Genomic DNA, 6,154 nt, shown 5'->3' with positions numbered 1-6,154 from the left:
CATATGATCTCCCTGATATGAGGGAGAGGAGATGCAACATGGGGGGTTAAGGGGTAGGAGAAAAGTAAATGAAACAAGATGTGATTGGGAGGGAGACAAACCATAAGTGACTCTCAATCTCACAAAACAAACTGAGGGTTGATGGGGGGAGGGGGGTTGGGAGAGGGTGGGTGGGGTTATGGACATTGGGGAGGGCATGTGCTATGGTGAGTGCTGCAAAGTGTGTAAACCTGGTGATTCACAGACCTGTACCCCTGGGGATAAAAATATATTATATATATATATATATAAAATAAAATTTAAAAAAAAACAGAGGAAAAAAAAAGAAGTCCTAGGAACAGCAATCAGAAAACAAAGATAAATAAAAGGTATCCAAATTGGCAATGAAGAAGTCAAACTCTCTCTCTTCACAGATGACATGATTCTTTATATGAAAAACCCAAAAGACTCCATCCCCAAACTACTAGAACTCATTCAGCAATTCAGCAATGTGGCAGGATACAAAGTCAATGTACGGAAATCAGTGGCTTTCTTATACACTAACAAGGAAAATACAGAAAGGGAAATTAGAGAATCTATTCCATTTACTATAGCACCAAGAACCATAAGATACCTGGGAATAAACCTAACCAAAGAAGTAAAGTATCTGTACTCGAGGAACTACAGAACACTCATGAAAGAAATGGAAGAAGACACAAAAAGTTGGAAGACTATTCCATGCTCTTGGATCAGAAGGATAAACATTGTTAAAATGTCTATACTGCATAGAGCAATCTATACTTTTAATGCCATTCCAATCAAAATTCCACCGGTATTTTTCAAAGAGCTGGAGGAAATAATCCTAAAATTTGTATGAAATCAGAAGAGACCCCAAATTGCTAAGGAAATGTTGAAAAACAGAAATAAAACTGGGGGCATCACATTACCGGATTTCAAGCTTTACTACAAAGCTGTGATCACCAAGACAGCATTATACTGGCATGAAAACAGACACATAGACCTGTGTCTATGTTCCACAGACCTGTGGAACAGAGTAGAGAGCCCAGACATGGACCCTCAACTCTATGGTCAAATCATCTTCGCAAAGCAGGAAAAAATATACAGTGAAAAAAAGACAGTCTCTTCAATAAATGGTGCTTGGAAAACTGGGCAGCTATATGTAGAAGAATGAAACTCAACCATTCTCTTACACCGTACACAAAGATAAAGTCAAAATGGATAAAAGACCTCAATGTGAGACAGGAATCCATCAGAATCCTAGAGGGGAACATAGGCAGCAATCTCTTCGATATCAGCCACAGCAACTTCTTTCAGGATATGTCTCCAAAGGTAAAGGAAACAAAAGCGAAAATGAACTTTTGGGACTTCATCAAGATTGAAAGCTTCTGGACAGCAAAGGAAACAGTCAAGAAAACAAAGAGGCAACCCACGGAATGGGAGAGGATATTTGCAAATGATAGCACAGACAAAAGGTTGATATCCAGGATCTATAAAGCACTCCTCAAGCTCAACACACACAAAACAGATAATCATATCAAAAAATGGGCAGAAGATATGAACAGACACATCTCCAATGAAGACATTCAAATGGCTATGAGACACATGAAAAAATGTTCATCATCACTAGCCATCAGGGAGATTCAAATTAAAACCACAGTGAGATACCACCTTACACCAGTTAGAATGGCCAAAATTAGCAAGACAGGAAACAACATGTGTTGGAGAGGATGTGGGGAAAGGGGAACCCTCTTCCACTGTTGGTGGGAATGTACGTTGGTGCAGCCACTTTGGAGAACAGTGTGGAGATTCCTCAAGAAATTAAAAATAGAGGTTCCCTATGACCCTGCAATTGCACTCTTGGATATTTACCCCAAAGATACAGATGTAGTGAAAAGAAGTGCCATCTGTGCCCCAATGTTCATAGCAGCAATGGCCACGGTCACCAAACTGTGGAAAGAATCAAGATGCCCTTCAACGGACGAATGGATAAGGGAGATGTACTCCATTTACACTATGGAGTATTATGCCTCCATCAGAAAGGATGAGTACCCAACTTTTGTAGCAACATGGACGGGACTGGAAGAGATTATGCTGAGTGAAATAAGTCAAGCAGAGAGAGTCAATTATCATATGGTTTTACTTTTGTGGAACATAACAAATAACATGGAGGACAAGGGGAGATGGAGAGAAGGGAATTGAGGGAAACTGAATGGGAGATGAACCAGATGGGCTCTGAAAAACAATCTGAGGGTTTTTGAGGGGCGCTGGGGTGGGAGGTTGGAGGAACCAAGTGGTGGGTTTTAAAGAGGGCACAGATTGCATGGAGCACTGGGTGTGGTGCAAAAACAATGAATACTGTTACGCTGAAAAGAAATAAATAATTAAAAAAAATAAAGCAACAACAACAACAACAACAACAAAAATAGAACAGAAAACCCGGAAATGAGCCCTCAATTATATGGTCAATTGATCTTTGACAAAGGAAGCATGAATATCCAATGGCAAAAAAAAAAAAAGTCTCTTCAGCAAATGATGTTGGAAAAACTGGACAGCCACATGCAAGACAAAGAAATTGGACCACTTTCTTTCACCAAATACAAAATAAACTCAAATTGAATTGTAGACCAAGTTGTGAGACCAGAAACACTAAAAATTCTTGAAAAGAACACAGGCAGTAATCTTTCTGACATTGGCCATAACAACATTTTTCTAGATATGTCTCCTGAGGCAAGAAAGATAGAGCAAAAATAAACTATTGAGACTACATTGAAATATAGCATCCAACTCTTGATTTTGCATTAGTTCATGATCCCAGGGTTGTGAGATCAAGCCCTTGTCAGACTCTACACTCAGCATGGAGTCTGCTTGAGATTCCCTCTCTCCCTCTGTCTGCCAATGCGTGCTCTCTCTCAATCTCTCTCAAATAAGTAAACAAAAACTTTAAAGAAATTAAAAATTAAAAATGAATAAAAAAAAATAAAAAGTTCCTGGGTAGTGAATGTAACCATCAACGAACTAAACCTAGGGAATAGAGGATATTTGCAAATGTCATATCCAATAAAGGTTTAGTATCTAAAATATATAAATAACTTATACAACTCAATAATCCCAAAAGAAAAAAATCCAGGTAAAAAATGGGCAGAAGATATGAAGAGTGATTTCTCTAAAGAAGACATCCAGATGGCTAATAGACACGTGAGGTGATGCTCGATATCACTCATCATCAGGGAAACACAAATAAAAACTATGATGAGATATCACCTCACACCTGTCAGAATGGCTAAAAACAACAACAACAACACAAGAAATAACAGGTGGTCTTGTGGAGAAAAGGTGTTCATCTGTAGAAAAAAGAACCCTCCTGTACTATTGGTAGGAAGGCAAACTGTTGTAGTCACTCTGGAAAACAGTAGGATGTTCCTTAAAAAATTAAAAATAGAGGGGCACCTGGGTGGCTCAGTGGGTTGAGCCTCTGCCTTCAGCTCTAGGTCATGATCTCAGGGTTCTGGGATCGAGCCCCACTTTGGGCTCTCTGCTCGGCAGGGAGCCTGCTTCCTCCTCTCTCTCTCTCTGCCTGCCTCTCTGCCTACTGTGATCTCTATCTGTCAAATAAATAAAGTCTTTAAAAAAATTAAAACTAGAAATACCCTATGACAAAGTAATTTTAACACTGGGTATTTGCCCAAGATATACAAAAATACTAATTCAAAGGGATCCATGCACTCCAAGGTTTATTGCAACATTATTTAAAATAGTCAAATTATGAAAGCAAAAAAAGTGACCTTCCATAAATAAATAGATATAGAAAGTGATATATATATATATATATATATATATATATATATATGGATATATATATATATGTGTGTATATATATATGTGTATATATATATATGGTGTATTTACTATATTATATTAATATATATATAGAATATATATAGCAGAATATTATTCATCCAAAAAAGGATTAAATTTTGCCATTTTCAAAAACATGCACAGAGCTAGAGAGTATAATGCTAAGCAAAATTTATTAGAGAAAGAAAACAGTTTATGGTTTTATGCATATGTGGAACTTAAGAGAAAAAAGGAACAAGAAAAAAAAAGAGAAAGACAAATGAAGAAACATACTCTTAACTACACAGAACAAACTGATGGTTACCAGAGAGGAGGTTTGTGAGAGGAATAAGTGATATAGAGGATGGAAATTAAAGAATACACTTATCATGATGGAAAAAAAATAAAAGGATTGTTGAATCCCTATATTGTACACTGGAAAATAATTTTAAAAATTATATGTTAATTATACTGAATTTAAAAAAAAATATTTTTTTAAAACAACTGAACTTTTTTCCTGATTTGTCAAAGATTAGTTGACCACAGACTTGAGTGTCCATTTCTGGGGTCTCTATTCTGTTCCATTGATCTATATGTCTGTTTCTGTATGAATCTCATGCTGTTTTGATTAATACAGCTTTGTAATATAGCATGAAATCACTCATCATGATGCCCCCAACTATTTGTTTTTCAGCATTTCCTTGGCAGTTCAGGGTCTTTTCTGGTTCCATACAAATTTTAGCATTGTTTTTTCCAGCTCTTTGAAAAATGCCAATGGTATTTCAATAGGGATGGCATTGAAAGTGTAGATTGCTCTGGGCAGCATAGATATTTTAACAATGATTATTCTTCCAACCCATGAACATGAAATGCTTTATTTTTTTTCATCTTTTTGTATCTTCCTCAATTTATTTCATAAGTATTCTGTAGTTTCTAGTGTGTATATACTTTACCTCTTTGGTTAGGTTTATTCCTAAGTATTTTATGGTTTTTGGTGCTATTGTAAATGGAATCAATTCCCTAATTTCTCTGTCTACATTTACATTTTCAGTGTACAGAAAAGCAACTGATTTCTGTGCATTGATTTTGTATCCTGCCACATTACTGGATTGCTGTATGAGTTCTAATAATTTGGGGAGGAGTTTTTGGATTTTCCACATAAAGTATTATGTCATCTGTGAAGATAGAGATTTTGACTTCTTTGCCAAGTTGAATACATTTTATTTCTTTCTGTTGTCTGATGGCTAATGCTAGGACTTCTAGTACTATGTTGAACAATAGTGGCAAGAGTGGGCATCGCTGTCATGTTCCTGATCTTAAGGGGAAAGTTCTAAGCTTTTCCCCATGAGAATGATATCCACTGTGGGCTTTTAATACATGGCTTTTATGAAATTGAGGAATATTCTTTCTATCCCTACACTCTGAAGAGTTTTAATCAAGAAAGGATGTTGTATTTTGTCAAATGCTTTTTCTACATCAATTGAGATGATCATATTGTTCTTGTCTTTTCTTTTATTAATGTGTTCTATCACATTGATAGATTTCTGAATGTTAAACCGCCCTTGCAGCCCAGAAATAAATCCCACCTGGTTATGATGGATCAGGAAAAAAATATCCAATGGATAAAAGACAGTCTCTTCAATAAATGGTGCTGGGGAAATTAGATAGCTATATACAGAAAAATGAAACTCGACCATTCTCTTATACCATACACAAAGATAAAGTCAAAATGGATGAAAGATCTCAATGTAAGACAGGAATCCATCAAAATCCTAGAGGAGAACATAAGCAGTGACCTCTTCAACATTGGCCACAACAACTTCTTTTATGACACATCTCCAAAGGCAAGGGAAAGAAAAGTGAAAATGAACTTTTGGGACTTCATCAAGATAAAAAGCTTCTGGGGGATGGAGGGATGGGTGAGCCTGGTGGTGGGTATTAAAAATGACAAGTATTACATGGAGCATTGGGTGTTATAAATAAACAATGAATCTTGGAATGCTGTGTCAAAAACTAATGATGTATTGTATGGTGACTAACATAACACAATAAGAAAAATTAAAAATGTAAAAAAAAGGTAAAAAGCTTCTGCACAGCAAAGGAAACAGTCAATAAAACAAAGAGGCAATTCACAGAATGGGATAACATATTTGCAAATGTCATTACAGATAAAGGGCTGATATTCAAGATTTATAAAGATCTTCTCAAACTCAACACAAAAAAAGCAAATAATCAAGTCAAAAAATGGGCAGAAGACATAAACAGACACTTCTCCAAAGAAGGCATATGAATGTCTAATAGGCACATGAAAAAATGTTCA

The sequence above is a fragment of the Enhydra lutris genome, unplaced genomic scaffold (genome assembly GCF_002288905.1).
Source record: "Enhydra lutris kenyoni isolate GAN:26980312 unplaced genomic scaffold, ASM228890v2 scaffoldscaffold81, whole genome shotgun sequence".
NCBI classification, from domain to species: domain Eukaryota; kingdom Metazoa; phylum Chordata; class Mammalia; order Carnivora; family Mustelidae; genus Enhydra; species Enhydra lutris.
Note: the sequence above shows the minus strand (reverse complement) of the source record.